Source organism: Pinus tabuliformis, chromosome 1_1, assembly GCF_031772625.1.
Source record: "Pinus tabuliformis cultivar Carrire ecotype Pingquan chromosome 1_1, CPIR1, whole genome shotgun sequence".
In the NCBI taxonomy this organism is placed as follows: Eukaryota; Viridiplantae; Streptophyta; class Pinopsida; order Pinales; family Pinaceae; genus Pinus; species Pinus tabuliformis.
Genome location: NC_142297.1, coordinates 539488280 through 539509169, shown reverse-complemented (window position 1 = coordinate 539509169; position 20890 = coordinate 539488280). Strand labels below are relative to the sequence as shown.

The following is a 20890-nucleotide window of genomic DNA, read 5'->3' as shown; positions in this document are numbered from 1 at the left end:
ATTTAAGAATTTTTCATAGACTTTTTCTCCATATGTCAATGTTTTAATTTCTATCATAAGTTGTAGTAGTAATTCATCATATACAAACCCTCAACCCAATAACATTAATTGGGTCATTTTCCTTATTTCTTCAACATTCAATCAAGCCTTCACTTCTCCTAATTATCATAGTTCTCCGTATTAAAATTATCCAATATCATGTTTAAATAATTTTTTGAAACCAAATTATATAGTTCTTAATTTGCTATTCTTATAATACACAACCAAATGAACACTTTCTTCATACACATGAAATTAGATTTCTTGAAAACTTTATTTTCAACGGACAACATATAAGTTTTATTCAAGATAATAATCGATAATTGAGAACCTTTTATAGAAAATTAACTAGATCTTTCTCTTGTTGCTACTCATCAACAACTACAATCTATCTAGACTATTTTCATATCTTCACCCTAAAATATCTACCATTTACATAAACACTTCTTACTAATAATATTTTTAAAATGTGTATAAAAACTACCATTACTAAACAATCATTGTTAATAATATATAGAAGTTCAGATATATACTACCATAACCAATATTCAACTTAAAAGTAAAACTCTTTTAATAATAAAGAGCATCAATCTAAAACAAGTAGAATGATTACTTATGTCACAATCAATATTAAACATGTTATAGGCTTTCAAACACTTTTTCATGTTTATAATTTAAAAGGTATGAGAAAAATACATAACAAACTAAACAATGTTCTTTAAGGGAACTCATAATGTTTAAATTTGTTCCACTAAGCCCTTCAACAAGATTATCTAAAAATTTATACCCGACTTATCCAAAATAAACCTATTTTAAAAATAAAGCTCCTCAATTAAAAGATGGCCAATTGCAAGCACAAGTTTATTAAACCTCCAAAAAAGATGGCCAATTGCAAGCACAAGTTTATTAAACCTCCAAATTTTCATATTTAAGAGATTTCTTTAAGTTATTTTACCCTTGATTACACTTGTATATTCACATTAAAGATAGAAAGTAGACTTTATAGTAAAATACTCAATTTTATACTTAAATATAATACCAATCAAATGCCAATGGCTCCCAAAAAAACAAAACAGTGCACCATATTGAAATGGAGGAGGGATGTAATCTAAATAGGCTAAGTGTTACCATTACCTTGAACATCTAAGTATGTGGAGATAAGTGTTTCTTCAGCCATAACAATCATAAAAAAAAAATCCTTAAATTAATTATTGGTTCATACTAAAAGTTTATAAAAATATATTAAAGTTATGTATACACGTAGTATATCAATACCCTAAAAAAGAACTACTTATTCTTAAATAAAAGCAACTAAGCAGATCAGGGATGTGGTGCTTATTCAAGCACATGTATAGTGTAGAGTCTGGTCTGAACCATTTGATATACTATTTTTAAGGAAATTGTGGGCATCTCATGGAAAAAGTAAGTGGAAGACAATAATCAACTCAATTGGTGACTTCTGAACCATTTTATATATGGGTGTAAGACAATTGTTGGGGTCTCATGGAAAAAGTAGGTGGAAGACAATAATCAAATTAATTGGTGAGTAATGAATGGATATGGTTAGGATAATTCTCAATTTTTTTGTGTGAGAAATTTTCGATAAGGATTTTAAGTAAGATTGAAATCGTTAGTGATTTGCAAGTATTTAAATTTAGAGTTTTTGAACGTCTTATTTTTAACTATAGAATGGATTTACATAAATAGTAATAATGAGAGGAGAAATTATGACATGTGGTGATGGAAACCATCACCAACAACTGAACTTTACTTTAAATTTTATTTTAGAAATTTACACTAAATAATATTGGGAACCAGATTATGGTAACTAAATTTACAGTATATTGGATCACAAATGACACTATATCTCATCCCTAGTTATAGTGTTTCTAAGTTTATTCAAAGGAGTTATTCCATATGTTGTTAGGAGCAACTAAAACTGTAGGCTAGAAAAGGAACAATGATGTAGATGAAGGGTTGAGGTCTAGGAGGAAGGAAGTGGTTTACTATGATTCATTATCACAATAATAGGCATCCTCCGGATCTAGGAAAAATAAGAAGGGTTTAATAATCAAAATTGCATAAGAGGAAGAATTTCAGAAAATCTAATCAAATATAATTAAGAAAAAATTAAGTCAAATGGAAAAAATAATCATTAAAAGAAAAACATTATGACATATGTAAAAACCAAACTCTAGATAAAATTCTTAATTAAATAAATAACTGACTTCATTAACATACTAGCTATTTTAAAAATTTAAAAATAATTTTATATAAACATAACTATTACTATTTTACAAATCACATATTTTAATCCATATCTTTAAAATAAATAAATAAATAATATATATAAATATAAATATAAATATAAATTAAAAACATAATTCTCGGCCTACCTAATGCCCATTATACATATCATTGACTCCAATAACGGTTTCTTAATAGTTTATGATTCAAAAAGGGCCAAACTCTCTCAATATTTCGCTTGCTTTCCAGACTATTATATATATATATATATATATATATATATATATATATATATATATATATATATATATATATAGATATAGATATATATATATATATAAAAGAAACATGAGTATCATTGTTGTATTGCTCAAACAATAAATAAATCGAAGTAAAATATGTAAAAAATAAAACATAGATTCTGCGTGAGTATGTCTTACTGAAAAGTTCAGATGGCTGAAAAGATCCATTGAGACTGATTTTGTCATGCCCCCAGGTCTACGGTAGTCTTTCGACCGTTCTCCGGCGGGGTGCGGCACCAACGTGTATTTTCTTTTTCGTAATACTCATACACTTGGACTACGCCTTTCACATTAATGTACTTAATTAATCTTCTTTAACCAAGTAGAGCACATAAAACTTCATAAACATTCATAACCAATATAATCAATATGCAATGTAAACCGAGCACATAACATTGACACACAATTATAATGGGAGGGGCAACTCCCGAACGAGTTCGCCCAAATATATTATGAACCTTCTTTTCAATAATACAACAAGTGTGCCAGGCAGCCCACTGCCAACACTTAGAATTTATACAACGAAGGCAAGAATGCCTTTTACAATCCGATACCAATTACCTTCGATTAGAGCGAGCTCACCCGAGCCTCTTAGAACTCCACCGAATCAATTTCCGCACCAAATCGTCTTCACCGTGAACTGTTCGTCCTCCAAACTAATCCCTGGTTTGAACTGCGCACTTATTCGCTTATGCGCATGAGAGATGCGTACTTCTGCGTCCTCTTAACTCTATATCGAAGTCCCAGAGGAGAGCGAAGTGCTTGGTTCCAAATGAGCTTCTTGCGCCATATATATATATAGCCATCCTAGCTCCAAAACGAAGGGGTGTCAGCTCTTTAAGCCGACCCCCAAAACATATGCGTTGAAGCCCCTTTGTTACTTATGGGCAGGTCGGCCCTTGCCTAAAGGCAAGGCCGCCCTACGCCCTTATAAACTCTGCACTCCATCGCATTATTTCATATGTATTTCGTAAGTGCTCCCAAGAACGTCGCAACCGGCTCATGAGAACGTCGCACTCGTCCGCCTTATGTCGCATTGTTGTCTTGCTGTCGCACTCCGTTTGCTGTCGTGTTCTGCCCGCCCGTCGTATGGAGGGGCGCCCGCCCGGGTCGCCCTCCCTTCGTCCACGTCTACACGCTCAACCGCCCACACTTGTGTCTGAACCAACTCGCGCCCATGTCCGTGTCCACCAGCTCGCGGTCATGCCTTTGTTCGTTGGTTCGCCCACCGGGTGTGGGTCGCCCTTGGGTCGCCCGCCCGTTGGGCGCGGGTCGCCCTCGGGTCGACTCGTCGTTTCGGCTCGCCCGAGCCTCAACCGTAACTCGTCTCGCCGGTTCGGGTAGCTGCACCCGCGTACAAGTCTGCTGCAGCTCGTTCGCAGCTCGTCTTTCGTGCGCCGGATGACATACTTGCCCAACCTGCCATAGCTCACCGTGCACGGGTTGCCCGCGGGTCGCCCACCCGGGTCGCCCACCCGTCGTGCACGGGTCGCCCACGGGTTGCCCACCCGGGTCGCCCACCCGTCGTGCACGGGTCGCCCACGGGTTGCCCACCCGGGTCGCCCGTCGGGTGAAGGCGCGCTTCTGCCCAAAACACCAGGGCGTTACACTCTCCTCCACCTGAAGACGTTGTCGTCCCGACAACATTCCATCTTAGTGATCCCTTCACCAAGACTAATATCGACCGTGATGTAGACTCCTCTTCATGATGCAACACCTCTGCAACATATATAAGGTCCCGTCTCCACCAAGCCATCTCCATGTGCCAACTGCCCATGTATAACAAGTGTTACACATCCTAGCCATGTGCCAACACTCATCTCCACGATTCCATGCACAGGTCCATGGAAACCCCATCTTTCTGCAGCATGTTATGATTACCACACCTGCTCAACCAAGTTTGAGGGCTCACTGCCATGAGCAGCTTAACAACGAGCCCCATCTTCTATGTCATCTAAGAAGAGAGAAGGGCCAGGAAGTTTCCTCCCTGACTCTCATCCACCCATGTGTCAGATTGATGTTGTGTCCTCAAGTATTCGTGCACAGCTTCAACCTCTTCACATGTACATCCAAGCTCTTCTAGCTTGTTTTTTGTCAACTGGAAGTCATATATGCCCATAGCATATCTACAAAAATCCACTATCCCAGCAGGGTCTCTACCCTCAAAATCTTCATCAACCACTGCCTTTGAAGTAGTTCTCGGGCTTACTTCTTTTGCAACTTCCTTGTGAAGATCTTTAGTAGAGTATGTCCCCAACAAGTGTTTCCAAGTTCGTGAGGTCCTTTCCTCACTCCCTTTGTTCTCCTTTCCGGCCTTTGCAACGAAGTCGATCAGCTTCCTTTCCTTCGTCGTTTGGACCACACTCCCAAGTCCTCTTGGTTCCACATCTCCATGCTTAACCTTCGGATCTTTGGGATACAAGGTCATAGAAGCCATTCTTGGTCTATATCCCAAGCAACTTCTTCTATTCATTGGCACGATCACGTTCTTCCCTTCGGCTGTGATCAAGAGAAGGTCTCGGGTCATCATTGGTATGGCTTGTGCAAGTCTCATAAAGTCCAACCCCAACACCATAGAATGATCGTCCATATCTACGACCCTCAAATCCAGCTTCCCGAACCATGATCCAACCTTTACCGGTGTGTTTTTCAACACACCATCAACAGCTCTAATGGAAGAGTTAACTGCCTTGAAGGCACTGCATTCCCCTTCCATCTTTGCTTTCTTTCCAAAGGACCTTGCCGCCTTCCTGCTTACGAAGCTATGAGTAGCCCCTGTATCAATCAAAGCTGCAAGCCTTTTGCCCTTCACGGTTGCCTGCACAAAACTTAACTTCAAGGAACCATCTTCCTTTGTTGGCTTTGTTTTGCGTCTTATTTCAGCAACCTGCTTCAAAAATTCGGCCTCAAAAGTGTCAATAGACTCATGTTCCTTTTCGACATTTCTCTTGAGAAATCTTACTTCCTTGCTTGGTTCTTCTGGGGAACTCGGCCTTGGTCTAGCTTGACTTGCCTCAAGCTTTTCCTTCACCGAATCTTGTTCAAGCGCACTGACCATGTGCTCATCGACCAAGTCCATGGAGCTAAACTTCCGGATGTCTTCTGGATGTTCACGGTAGTGAGTCTCCAACTTGTCAACATAGTCGAGCTCCTCTTGCTCGATCACAACCAGCTTCTTACCAAGAAGTTTCTTTTTTATTTCTTCCTCAATTCGCTTGACCTCGGCCTCCACTTTGGCACTTTCTTTCCTCAATCGGGCTCTTTCCTCAAAGAGCTCTTGAAGACCAAGTTCGCCTTGTTGGATTTCTTCATCAAACTCATTGAGTTCAACACTTGCCGTACTTTCGCATTGGCTTCTGAGTTCTTCAAGTTCCCTTCGTAGTTCCGAACAGCTTTCTCGAATCTTCATATTCTCAGTTCGCATCGCAACCCAGTTGGAACTCCACCGACTCATGTGTTCCAATATTTCATACCGGAGAGCCTTAACTGCGCTATGGCCATCATCCGCCATTACCGCCTTGTCGACCTTCTCCATGTTTAGTCACCTGCTATAGATCAAGCAGATTCACCTTCAATTTCAATCAAGATAACCTTATCCAAGTCTTCACGAGCAACCCTGCTCACCAGTTCTAGACCGAGCTCTGATACCACCTGTCACGCCCCCAGGTCTACGGTAGTCTTTCGACCGTTCTCCGGCGGGGTGCGGCACCAACGTGTATTTTCTTTTTCGTAATACTCATACACTTGGACTACGCCTTTCACATTAATGTACTTAATTAATCTTCTTTAACCAAGTAGAGCACATAAAACTTCATAAACATTCATAACCAATATAATCAATATGCAATGTAAACTGAGCACATAACATTGACACACAACTATAATGGGAGGGGCAACTCCCAAACGAGTTCGCCCAAATATATTATGAACCTTCTTTTCAATAATACAACAAGTGTGCCGGGCAGCCCACGGCCAACACTTAGAATTTATACAACGAAGGCAAGAATGCCTTTTACAATCCGATACCAATTACCTTCGGTTAGAGCGAGCTCACCCGAGCCTCTTAGAACTCCACCGAATCAATTTCCGCACCAAATCGTCTTCATCGTGAACTGTTCGTCCTCCAAACTAATCCCCGGTTTGAACTGTGCACTTATTCGCTTATGCACATGAGAGATGCGCACTTCTGCGTCCTCTTAACTCTAGATCGAAGTCCCAGAGGAGAGCGAAGTGCTTGGTTGCAAATGAGCTTCCTGCGCCATACATATATAGCCATCCTAGCTCCAAAACGAAGGGGTGTCAGCTCTTTAAGCCGACCCCCAAAACATATGCGTTGAAGCCCCTTTTTTACTTATGGGCAGGTCGGCCCTTGCCTAAAGGCAAGGCCGCAGTACGCACTTATAAACTTTGCACTCCATCGCATTATTTCATATGTATTTCGTAAGTGCTCCCAAGAACATCGCAACCGGCTCATGAGAACGTCGCACTCATCCGCCTTATGTCGCATTGCTGTCTTGCTGTCGCACTCTGTTTGCTGTCGTGTTCTGCCCGCCCGTGGTATGGAGGGGCACCCGCCCGGGTCGCCCTCCCTTCGTCCACGTCTACACGCCCAACCGCCCACACTTGTGCTTGAACCAGCTCGTGCCCATGTCCGTGTCCACCAGCTCGCGGTCATGCCTTTGTTCGTTGGTTCGCCCATCGGGTGTGGGTCGCCCGCCCGTTGGGCGGGGTCGCCCTCGGGTCGACTCGTCGTTTCGGCTCGCCCGAGCCTCAACCGTAACTCGTCTCGCCGGTTCGGTAGTTGCACCCGCATTCAAGTCTGTTGCAGCCCGATCGCAGCTCGTCTTTCGTGCGCCGGATGACATACTTGCCCAACCTGCCATAGCTCGTCGTGCATGGGTCGCCCGCGGGTCGCCCACTCGGGTCGCCCGCCTTTCGTGCACGGGTCGCCCACGGGTTGCCCACCCGGGTCGCCCGTTGGGTGGAGGCGCGCTTCTGCCCAAAACGCCAGGGCGTTACAGATTTTGTGTAAGGCATCATGATCATTTACTGCTATGGGTTCAATAGGTTAAAGTAAGACCTCTGTAACTCGTTCAGCCATAAAGAAGGTGATCCATTCATGCAGCATTCCTTAGAGTTTAACATTTTGTGGATGACATGAACATGGCTCTCTCTATGCATGGCACTTGGCTAAGAGACTCATCTCAGAGATGACCCTCTATATGCATAGCCTTGTGATTTCTAACGTATTTTGAGCTCGTTAAACTGACACATTCTCGGCAACGCATTCAACCAAAGTTCAGGTAATATATTAACACTTTTTCTTCCAATCCATTCAATCTAAACATTGAATTTAGGCGTGTCATATGAACTCCAGGTTGGGTAGTCCAGGGTTACAGAAGGATGGGTTCTTAAAAGTTTAGGGAAACATACAATAATATTCCTTCAAAGGAAAAAAATTTCAATTTCATCCCTTGGAATAAGGCAGTGTGGGGTTGGGAGATAGTTACGAAACTCCAAAGTTTTGAGTGATTGGCTATCCATTAAAACGTTCCCACTTGGTATAATTTACACAGCAGAGGGTTTCAAGGGCAGGGAATATGTTCCATGTGCAGGATGAATGATGAGGAGGTTGATTATATTTTCAATGGATGTTTGTTCGCCAGGTAAGTATGGTCTGGGATGATGGCCGTTTTTAAGCTGGGTCATTTGAGAAGTCAAAATTCTCTTGAAAACGGTATGGTTTACACAGAAGAGGGTTTCAAGGTCCGGGAATATGTTCCATGTGCAGGATGCATGATGAAGAGGTTGATTATATTTTTATTGGAGGTTTGTTAGCCAGAGAAGTATGGTCTGGGATGATGGCTTCAGATTCATCTGCCTTTCTTCTTCTTGCATCAATATCCCTGACATCTCTTCAAAGGTGGGAGATTTCTCCCTCATTGTTAGCCTTGTAATAAACATATGAGAATCATCAATCATACCATCTAACGTAATTGAGACGAGATTAGTGTTGGACACTTTCTCTCCTATGTTGCCCAACTTGACTCTCAACACTTTTATCCAAGAGATGAATGCAACAACAGATTCATTATCCTCCATTGTGATGGAGAGAATCTTACTCTTAAGAAACAAAAGGTGATTTGTATTCTTTATCTCATACAGATCCTTCATAGTAACCCAAATATCATTGGCACTTTTTCACTCTTTGACGTGATGGATGATGTTTTCTTTCACTGACATCTTCAAGAACACCTACACTTTGCTTTCCCTCTTCTCCCAATATTGAATTGCTGCAGTTGTTCCACCTTCAGCTGTAGTCAACATAACTTTGTCCCGATTTACAATTTCCCACGCACTTGAACCCTTTAGCAGTCTGCAATTTGAACTTCCAATTGTTGTAATTCGACCCATTGAGCTTATTGCTCTCATTCACATATGCTTTTTCATATGAGCGATATATGGATTTACTTCAAGATCTTCAATCTCCAACAATCAATCTGGTCACCGTCAAAACTACACAAACACCGACGATCTCAATCTTAAGAAAAAAAAAAAAAAAATGTACCAAAAGGAGCAACCTGAGGAATGATGTTCTCGGCCTCAACACATCAAAGCACCACCAAAAGAAAGTTCACCCAAAAAAAAACTACATCAAATGAGAATTGGATCGATCTTGACCTCTAATGCATCGAAGTCAGCTTCATAAAAAAGAAAGCACCAAAACCGAAGTAGGGTACCATCCATAACCGGAGCAAACTTACAACACCAAAATACACAAACCATGAAATCTCAGGGAAGGTGTGAATAGCAGCAGCGAGAAAAACATTCAAAATGCTGAAGGAGAAATAATTGGAAGGGCAGGCTTCTAATATGCCTCACAGAAATTAGAATTTGACATCAACACAGCACCACATGCATGTGATCTCAACTGTCAGCGTAGAGGATTGATGAAGGTCTTGTCAGAACTTGCACTCTTTGCTCTGCGTGGAGGCAACACAAAAGACGTACCAAAAAACAAAGGATCTCACAACAATCCTCTCTGCAGTCTACAACGATTTTTTACAGTCAAAATCCACCAATCGATCTCGAACTTCAAAGATTTTGATCTACCAACTCACCACGAATCACCACGCTTTCCCATCCGCAAAAGTATGAATAGGCACCAACTGGGCACAATTGCCACCCTAACATAGATCGACATCACACTATGGTTTCAGCGATGACATGTTTCAGCACTCTCCATGAATGGCGAGGGCACGAGGGTAGGTGACTATTACAGCCAAAGCGATCACCATGATCTACACAAACCCTAATATAAGCTAAAAATCCAACATCCGGCTCACCACTACACCAGTATGCCAATGATCCACCATGATCTTCCAACTCACGACGACCAGCGCGAGATTAGGGTATCATGTCTATGCTTTTGAACCGTGATGGACGTGATTCATGTAAGGAAACCCCGATAAGCATGGGATTAAGGGGAAAATGTTGCACTATTCCCTTTGTTGACCAGTACATAAATGTTGGAAGAAAAATGCACTAAGATGGATCTACAGAGGAAAACAATAATGAATTTTGCAACAGTTCCTTCGCCACTGAGGCTGTCTTGAGAGTGCCTCTCTCGTACCACTAAGGATCTTAGTAATTTAGCCACCAAGACTCTTAACTCCACTCTCAATTCAGCCACAAAGGCTCCACACTCCCGCTAAGGCTCTCCACCCACCGAGGCTCTCAACTCCGCTCTCAATTTAGTCACAAAGGCTCCACACTCCCACTAAGGCTCTCCAGCCACCAAGGCTCTCAACTCTCCACAAAAGCACTCAATTTAGCCACCTTGGCTCACTAGCTCTGATACCATATTAAAAATCGAAGATGAAACTTATATACTGAAACTAGCAGCTCACAAGTGAGCAAGCTGCACTTCGAGACTACCCAAATAGAACCGCTATATTCAATTAATCATAAAATCACAAATATATAATTTTACATAATTTTAAAGAGATTAGAACTCTGTCCTATAAAATAGGAACTAATCCTAATGATCCGGATTTAAACAGGAACGCAACAAATTACAGAGATAACCATATACACAAATATGCAGCGGAAATAATACTTCGTTTCATTAATGGAAAATACTGAAATATGCTTACAAACAGAAATGGAAATGAACTAGCTAGGGCAATGGTAGCTTATCTCTGAGAAGAGATGTGATGGCTACATGCCTCTGAACTCTGTTACAATGAGGCTTGAAGGCCTATTTATTGTTGAGAAACAATGGAAAAACCCTTAACATTCCAAAACCTAACCCTAGGAGATGAAACGCCAAACTGTGGGCCCCGTTTGGGGGTAAGTTGGTACATCAACTTCCCGGGGTCGTAACCTTGGCATGTGATCTCCGTTTGACGCGTACAATAGCTCATTAGAAAGATCTATCCGAGCACTATCATTGTTGGAACGGGCAACACCAGTCCATTCCATGGACTCGTGTTTCCCCCGGATTCCCCAAAAACGTCGTTTAGGGCCTCAAAACGGCTCCGGAAGTTTAGGACCCGAAAAATTGCTAAAAATAGTAAATTGTGCTACAATTAAGGAAACTGAAAATGCTGAGAAAGACAATGGTGGGGGTACAGGTGGATTTGGTAGGTGGCCACCAATATCCACCTGGATCATTCCTCCCCCCTTAGGAAGCAATGGTCCCCATTGTGTTGAGCTCCTCCATGAGATGAGGAAACTTCTGCTGAACTTGTTCCCTGGTGAGCCACTTGCCCTGCTGAAGGAGTTGGACCGCTTTGACAACTCGATACAGTTGGATATTCTGTTGGCGAGTGTTCTTGATCTGTGTGTCCATGATCCGATCAGTTGCAGCTTGTTCCATGCAATCTGGATTTAATTCTGTGGGTTTGAGCTGTTCTGCAATGTCGGATGTGTCTAGCAATGGTGGAAAGTATGGCCGAAGGCGGTCCACATTGAATACTGGGTGCAGGCCAAGGAATGGGGGAATGCTGAGCTCAAATGCATTGTCTCCCATAGCCTTAGTAATGGTGTAAGGACCATATCGGAGTGGTCTCAATTTCCGATAGGCTCCAGTAAGGCGTTCCTTTTGCAAATGCAACCAGACTTTGTCGCCCACCTGAAACTTGTGTGGCACCCGAGGTTGATCATGTCGCTGCTTGTACTTGGCATTTGATTTCTCAAGAATGTCATGGACCTGCTGGCGAATATGTTGGATGCGCTCAATGAATCTGGTGGCCTTATCTGTTTCGGACTGGACATGAGCTGAATTCATGTGAGTAGCTGCAAGTGGCATGGCCACATCAATGGGGCATAGTGGCTGGAATCCCAAACCCACCTGAAAAGGGCTATGGCCAGTGGAGCTGTGAAGAGCTCGGTTGTAGCTGTGCTGAACGTAGGGGAGGCTCTCGTCCCATGTACGTGGATGCTTTGAGTTATACATGCGCAGAATGTGCACAATCATCCTATTGACAACCTCTGTCTGGCCATCAGTTTGAGGGTGGAAGGCTGTGGACTTCGTGAGTTTGGTGTCCAGCATTGACCAGAGACTGGACCAAAAGGTGCTGAGAAACCGACTGTCCCGATCTGAGATGATAGACTGTGGGACCCCAAAGTGCACCCACACTTGTTCAAAGAACAGTTTAGCAGTGGCTTCTGCTGTGATATTCTTTTTGCAGGCCATCATAATGGCCACCTTTGAGAACCTGTCGACGACCACAAAAACACAGTCATTTCCATGCTTAGTGGAAGGAAGGCCTGACATGTAATCCATGGAGATGGATTCCTAAGGTTGACTAGGGGTAGGCAACGAGGTATAGAGGCCTTGCTTCTTAATGGTCGGTTTGGCAATGGCACAGGCAGTACATGATCGAATGTACTTCCCAACATCCTGTCGAAGATTCGGCCAATAGAAATAGTTTTGCAGTACTGCCACTGTTTTCTCGACCCCGAAATGCCCAGCAGCCCGACTGTAGTGTGCTTCCCAAATCATCTTGGCACGCTCGCTTGAAGGAACACAAAGGTGACCGAGGTGGCATAATAGGGCATCCTGGAGGTGAAAATCTGCAACCTGCCGACCCTCCAAGAGTGTCTGGTATGTGTGGCCGAATTCTGGGTCACTTTTGTAGAGAAGTGGCCAATCAGAAGTCTCGTGCCCGCAAGAGTTGAGCACGGTGGTTAGCGCCATGATCGGTGGTCGACTAAGGCAATCTGCAACATTATTGGTGCTGCCCTTTTTATACTTGATATTCAAGTGAAACTGTTGCAGGTATGTAGACCACTTCTGATGGCGATCATTCTGCAACTTTCCTTGGGTCTGTATGAAGTTCAGAGGTCGGTGGTCTGTGTGGATGACCGTTTCCTTCCCCAAAATGTAATGCTTCCATTGTCGGCAGGCCTGTACAATGGAATACATCTCTTTATCATAAGTGGGGTACTTCCGGACCATGTCTGAAAGTGTTTCACTGTGATATGCCACTGGATGTCCATGTTGAGTAAGGACTGCCCCAATAGCATAGTCAGAGGCATCTGTCTCGACCTCAAATGGTTGTTGTAAATCTGGTAACGCGAGCACTGGTGCCGTGCAGAGGCGATCCTTCAACTCCCTGAATGCCTTCTGTTGAGATTCAGACCAAAAGAATTTTGCTTTCACCCCGCCCTTGGTGACTTGACTCAAGGGCCAAGAAATATGAGAAAATCCCAACACAAACCTGCGGTAGAAGTTGGAAAGACATAGAAAGCTACGGAGCTCTGTTAGAGTGGTTGGAGAGGGCCAATCCCGAATGACTTGGACCTTGGCTGGATCGACATGCACCCCCTGTTCATCAATGATGTATCCCAGATACTGAACCTCGGTCATGCCAAAAGTGCATTTCTCCAAATTGGCACATAGCTTGTGTTGCCGCAGTGTTTGGAGAACCTGTCGGATGTGGTGGAGGTGCTCTCCCAACTCTGGCTGAAGATCAGAATGTCATCCAAGTATACTACTACAAAGGAGTTGGTGAATGGCCGCAAGATGTCATCCATTAGCCTCATAAAGGTTGCAGGAGCATTCGTCAATCCGAAAGGCATGACCAACCATTCGAAGAGGCCCTCCTTGGATTTGAAGGCAGTCTTCCACACATCTGAGGGTTCAATTGGTACCTGGTGATATCCTGACTTCAGATCGATCTTGCTGAAATATTTCGCCCCCTTTAGTTGGTCTAAGAGGTCATCAATCCGCGGGATCGAGTACCTATTACGGATAGTGATCTTGTTCAGCGCCCGATAGTCAATACAGAGTCTCCACGTCCCATCCTTCTTCTGTACCAACACTATCGGGCTCCCACAGGGCGAAGAACTCAGACGGATGTGACCTTTCTACAGGAGCTCCTGAATCTGCCTCTTGATTTCATTGTTCTCCAGAACAGAGCGCCGATAAATTGGTCCATTGGGTGGCGGCGCACCTGGGGTCAGATCGATGGAGTGCTTGACTTGACAGTGTAGAGGAACCCCTGCCGGGGAGGTGAAGATGTCTTCGTACTCTTCCACAATCTTGTCCATCTGTAGCTGCCGTGCAGAGGGACCCCGTTTGGAGGCCGCGGCCACTGTCTTCTTCTTCCCTTGAGGGCGTATCATCTGGAAAACAAATTTCCTGGTTTTGGAAATGATCTTACTGCATTGTTTTGCAGTAATCAAAGAGATGGCCGCAGGTGGTGCTACCTCTGGTATCCTGAACAACTTATTTCCCAATGTAATAATAACAGCACGGGGCCTTGATTCATACACAGCATGTCGCTTCCACAAGTATGGTTGTCCTAGTAATACATCACAAACTTCAAGGGGAGCAATGTCACACAATACCTCATCCGTGAAGGGCTTGATGTTGTATGGAAGGCGACACTGTTGGCTCACGCGGAGATCTCGCCCTTGGTGAAGCCACCCAATGGTGTATGGTTGTGGATGTGCTGTGGTCGGTAAGCCCAACCGCTTCACGACCTCTGCCGAAAAGAGGTTCTTTTGACTCCCGCTATCAACAATGAACTGTATTGGGGAGCCCTTTACCCACATCTGGGAGTGGAAGAGACGCTCCTCCTCCTCTAGATCTTCGGGTTCATTTTTCTGGATCTTTGCAGTAGCAATAGTGGCGCTGGGATCCGCATCAATGATCTGCTTCCCTTTTTCATACCCCTTATCGGGTTCTGACTCAGAGTCGGAACATGCATCTGATTCTGAAACCTTTAGCTCAGCCACCAGTGACTGCTTGGCCCGACACTCACTTGTGTTGTGAGTGGAGCTCTTATGGAACTCGCACCATTTTCCAGTGTCCTTTCTCGGCTTCGCGGCGTTGCTCTTTGCTTGCAGCTTCGGCTGGTTGTCTTGGGCTGTCCCGCCTTGGCTTTGTCCTTTGTTCTGTGGTTTAGGGGCACCTTTCCCCTGCTTTGGATTCGCAGATCCAAAGTCTCGCTTCTTTTGTTTAAACTTCTGCTCGACCTTGACGGCATACCGGTATGCTGCGCCGAGCGAGGGGATGTTTAGGAACTGTATTTCTTCCTGGATGTACTTGTGCAGGCAGCCACGGTATTTGAGTATCAAATGTTGCTCTGAATCCTTGATACCCAACTTTGTGCGAAGGGTATGGAAAAGATTGGTGAACTCCGGCACGTCTTGGTCCCTTCCCTGCCGCAGCGTGGTCCACTTTATGTATTCATCCTCATAGCTTCCGACAGGGTAGTACTGCTCCTTGATGGCATCCCGAAACGAATCCCAGGTGGGTGCGGCTGAAAATAGTGAGCTAGTACTTTCATCCTTCTGCTCGCAGTAGGTTTCCCACCAGTCCTTGACGTGGGGGGCTGCTTTGAGAAGAGCAAAAACAATCTTTTCCCGACTCGAAAATTCATGAACAGAAAAATAACCCTCTAGCAGATTTAACCATTTATCTACGGCATCGGCGTCTATCTGACCCTCGAATATGGGGATTTCAAAATTAACTTGTACCTTAAAGGGTGTGGCGTTTCCAGAGGAGCTGCTGGAAGCCGATGCGCCGCTTCTGGGTAGCCGCTGAAGGATCTGCGCAAAGCTGTCCATCATCGCGTTCCGTTGTCGCTCGAGCGCTTCTTCGAGCAAGATTTTGAAGGGATCTCCTGCCCCCTCGTCTTTCTTCTCGTCCGCCATGGGAGGCCGTCGGGATTTGCGAGGCTGGTCTTGCAAAGGTTCAACCAGTTCAAGCCCTAACTCCTTATATCCCGACCTTGTTGGGGACATGCAAAGAAAAACAGAGAAAAAGCAGACCGCTCTGATACCACTTATCCGGATTTAAACAGGAACGCAAAAAATTACAGAGACAACCATATACACAATTATGCAGCGGAAATAATACTTCGTTTCATTAATGGAAAATACTGAAATATGCTTACAAACAGAAATGGAAATGAACTAGCTAGGGCGATGGTAGCTTATCTCTGAGAAGAGATGTGATGGCTACATGCCTCTGAACTCTGTTACAATGAGGCTCGAAGGCCTATTTATTGTTGAGAAACAATGGAAAAACCCTTAACATTCCAAAACCTAACCCTAGGAGATGAAACGCCAAACTATGGGCCCCGTTTGGGGGTAAGTTGGTACATCAACTTCCCGGGGTCGTAACTTTGGCATGTGATCTCCGTTTGACGCGTATAATAGCTCATTAGAAAGATCTATCCGAGCACTATCATTGTTGGAACGGGAAACACCAGTCCATTCCATGGACTCGTGTTGCCCCCGGATTCCCCAAAAAACGTCGTTTAGGGCCTCAAAATGGCTCCGGAAGTTCAGGACCCGAAAAACTGCTAAAATAGTAAATTGTGCTACAATTAAGGAAACTGAAAATGCTGAGAAAGACAATGGTGGGGGTCCAGGTGGATTTGGCAGGTGGCCACCAATATCCACCTGGATCACCTAATCTAAGACACACACAACTTTGAAAAGGTTCTCTCCAATAATACATATTCTCCATTATTTTCTACTTCCTCTAAGGCGATGGATCATTTCAAAACATAATGTGGCTCGATTTATTGTCATTCAATTCAATGTATGGTCTTCATGAGGAGCAAACTCTTCAACTTTAACAACTTTAAACGCTAAAGCTGATAGCTCTTAAAATATCTCGTTGGTGCCAATCCTTTTTTATGAAGAACGGGAGGTGCTACAAGCAATGCACTGGCTATTAGAGGAGATTGGTCACTGATTTTAAAAGGATTTTAACCCATTATAGGCCATATTTCAAATGCTATGAGGATGTAAGCTACTTGGTTCCTTCAAGGATATAAAATGAACATATCTCTCTTCACTAATCTCTACAATTTATAATTAGACTAATTAGACTAGAGAAATCTTCCATCTGCTGGCTATTGTAGTTTATACAACTAACATTGCTAGGTTGATGATATAACTCACAGTTGGAAATAATTAATTCCTACTTGTCTATAGTTGTAATTTTCTAATTGAGGAGTTTGTTCCTACATAATAGGAATAAGCTAGAATATAGTTTCTCCTAGTTTAGTGTGTGGTTGAGAGAATCTCTCAACCACACTATTGTACGTCTAAGATAGCATTCCTATCTTAAGACTATTGATTGTATAAATATGTGTGTAATTTCCTCATTCAGTAATTAATAGAATATATTTTGAGTGACTGCAATTTTATCTTGGTATCAGAGCCTGAGGGCCCAGCCCCTCGTGGGCTTGGCTGCTCCTGGGCTGAAGAGAATAAAAGTTTTATGAGTATTTCTTTGTCCATCATCCATTGTCTGAGACCTGTGGCTGTGTTGAGCGAATAGGCAGACTTGCGGCGAAGAAGGATTTGTTTGTCTCCCGGGACAGTGCCCGGAAGGCAATCTGCATCTCGGATGAGGGCGGGGCTGCGATCCTCGCCGGAGTTCTAAGGGAAAATGGGGACGAAGAGGCGGAGCCGGCGGCGTGGAAGGGAAGGAGAATCTGGAGAAATCCACAGAGATCCAGCTTGTTGATTGATTGAATCTAAGTGATTTCTCGGGGGAATTGGTACGGTGATTGAATTTGACCTTTGGATTCGTCGTTGTTGCTTGCTGTGCGTATTTTTGTCACGTCTCTGGAGCCTTGCCGACATATTGCGGTTGCTGCTGTTGTGTTTTTAATGGGCGGGCAGGTGACTATGAGCGCAGGGGAAGAAGGATAGGTTTTGCGGCAGTATCAAGCCTTACTTCTTCTACCTTGCAGTTACTGTAGTCGGTCGGTCGATCGATTCTGTGAGCATTTTGCTTTGGCATGGGCGACTCCAGCAGTTCTGTGTCGATGGACATTGAAATAATCCCCTGGGGAGGAAAGGAGGAAGTTGTCCAGACCAGCGATGGACCCGTGTCGGTCTTTGTATGCGGAGATCAGGGGAAGCCAGCTCTCATCACTTATCCAGACGTGGCCTTGAATTATATGTCATGTTTTCAAAGTTTTGGGTGTGCCAGGGCCGGTGATGGCCGACAGGGATCCATAGTCCAGATCCGTAAAGTTGGTTGAGGAGTCATGGAGCTCTGCGCCGGTGGTGAGCTGTTCGACCGAATGGTAAAGAGGGACCACTTCAGTGAACACAAGGTTGTCGATTCCTTTGGAGGTTCCATGGTGGAGCCATGGCTTGCAGCTCACGGCGATTCTTCCATATGTGTACCTGTTGGTGTAAGCTCTAGCGCAAATATCGCAGACCATGTAGCTCGTAAGGCAGTTCAGGCTGGAAATCGCTTAGAACCGGTAAAAGTGGTTGCTCAAGTGGTTATGTACCCATTTTTCATCGGCATCAATTTTCTGCGTTATTAGGGAGATAGTAGAGCAAATCCGTTTTAACGAGAATGCGAAGAGTCAAAATTGAAATTCGATACTGCCAAAGTCCAATCGATGCACTAGATAGAACATGAAAAGAGGTAAATTCTGCTACTCCTCAACAGATCAGGGCTGCCTCAATCGACAATCGTGGTGGTTGCGTGTATTGAAGTTGCGAGAAGCTACAGCTTGGACGAATTCGCAACTCTCTCAGTGGTGTAGTGTGTGGAAATTATTTACTCGTTCGCTCCTCGAAGCCCTTGGCCGCTTCCCATTTACAATAACTCGGGTTGTTGCGGATTTGCACATGGCGTATGCTGCCGACCCAGAGGAACCCCGGATCGTATATTTCTGCTACGCCGAGGTTGAGGCTTGGGATTTTGATCCAGATCTGTGTTACTGTTCGATTCCGCAAGCTTGGGGAGATCAGGATCTGCTGGTGTGCTGCGTGAACCATGGAGATCGTTGGCGAATCTTCTGCTGCTAGATCTGGTGTGGTGAGCGTGGAGACGTGATCTGCTGCAAAGGAAGCATGGATCTGGAACGAAGGGGCCGAAGATACGTGCTCACAGTGGCCGTTGAGATCAGTGTAGCCGCTGCCAAGCTGTGGTGTGGAGGTCGAGCCGGAGGCCGACCTGTGTGAGTTTCAATCCACAAGATCGAAGCACCGGAAAGTGGAGTAGATTAAATACATAATATTGGCTGAGGAGGCTCGATCAGTGATCGGTGCCAGCTATCTGAAGTCTGCAGGGTGGTGCTGCTCATGAGGAGCTGTGTAATGTCGGAGGTCTGCAATTGTAGCAGTCTCGTGCAGAGTTGCAGACACGTCGTGGTGGCCGTGTTGAGCTGCTGACCTGTGCGAGTTTCCCCTTCTGTGTTTATCATAATAGTAACTCTACTCTCTGTGGCAGGGACTTCTTTGCTCGCGTCTTCTCAGTCATAAAATTTTAGTTCCTGAAACACAAAAAATGAGGGAATGCATTTCAGTTCACATCGGCCAGGCCGGTATTCAGGTTGGCAATGCCTGCTGGGAGCTTTACTGCCTTGAGCACGGTATCCAGCTTGATGGGCAAATGCCAAGTGACAAATCAGCGGGAGGGGGAGACGATGCATTCAACACGTTCTTCAGCGAGACAGGAGCAGGAAAGCATGTCCCTCGTGCTATATTTCTAGATTTAGAGCCCACTGTGATCGACGAAGTTAGAACTAGAATCTAAAGACAACTCTTCCATCCCGAGCAGCTTATCAGTGGCAAAGAAGACGCTGCCAACAACTTTGCCCAAGGCCATTATACCGTTGGAAAAGAAATTGTAGATCTATGCCTGGACCGCATCCGAATGCTATTCGACAACTGCACTGGCCTCCAAGGTTTCCCAATCATCTCTTCGTTGACCACCTCCCTCCGGTTCGACGGTGCCCTGAACGTGGACATAACGGAATTCCAGACGAATCTCGTGCCCTACCCACGCATACACTTCATGCTTTCTTCCTATGCCCCGGTCATCTCTGCCGAGAAAGCCTACCATGAACAGCTGTCGGTTTCAGAGATCACGAACAACGCGTTCGAGCCGGCGTCCATGATGGCGAAGTGTGATCCGCGCCACGGGAAATACATGGCGTGCTGTCTTATGTACAGAGGTGACGTGGTGCCCAAGGATGTGAATGCTGCCGTGGGCACCATTAAGACTAAGAGAACAATCCAGTTCGTGGACTGGTGCCCCACGGGGTTCAAATGTGGGATAAATTATCAGCCCCCCACTGTTGTTCCAGGAGGGGATCTTGCCAAGGTACAGAGGGCAGTTTGCATGATTTCGAACTCGACTAGCGTGGCGGAAGTGTTCTCCAGAATCGATCACAAGTTTGATCTCATGTATGCTAAAAGAGCGTTTGTGCACTGGTATGCTGGTGAGGGCATGGAGGAGGGTGAGTTTTCTGAGGCCAGGGAGGATCTGGCTGCCCTGGAGAAGGATTATGAAGTGTGAACCTGCGTGCAGGAGCAAAGAGTTGCTGCGTGGAGAAGAAAGCAGCATGGGTAAATTTTTGAGCTGTTGGTGTGTGCAGACCTCCTCAACGTTCTTGATGCCTTGCTACTACGCCAGTCTGCTGCGTGGTTTGTTTGCTGAATGGTCATGTGAGTAAAGTAAATCTGGTTGGAAAAATTTAATTTACTTATTGTGACAGTTAGCTTGGCAAACTATTGTCACGAGTATAAATCTATGTTGGAATTTGCCATCCCAACAATAGACAAATTTATTTGCAGGAATGTTCTACTACCAGATACGATGATGACATGACAATGAAAATGGCATCAAACAATAGTGGTTGGAGCTGCATGATGATCGCGTTTGTGTGATAATGCGACGGAGAATAGGACCATGGAGTCCTGGATTATTGTTTTTGAAGGGAAAATTGTGTTCTCTTCGTGTGGCTGTGAGTGCCTATGTTCTGGTTTCTTTATCAGTGGACCCCTCATAGATGAAG

General features: G+C 44.4%; 1 pseudogene; it reads left to right on the top strand.

Annotated features, from left to right (window-relative positions):
• Positions 1 to 19377: 19377 nt before the first annotated feature.
• Positions 19378 to 20391, top strand: LOC149214192 (tubulin alpha-2 chain pseudogene; annotated as a pseudogene).
• Positions 20392 to 20890: the final 499 nt, after the last annotated feature.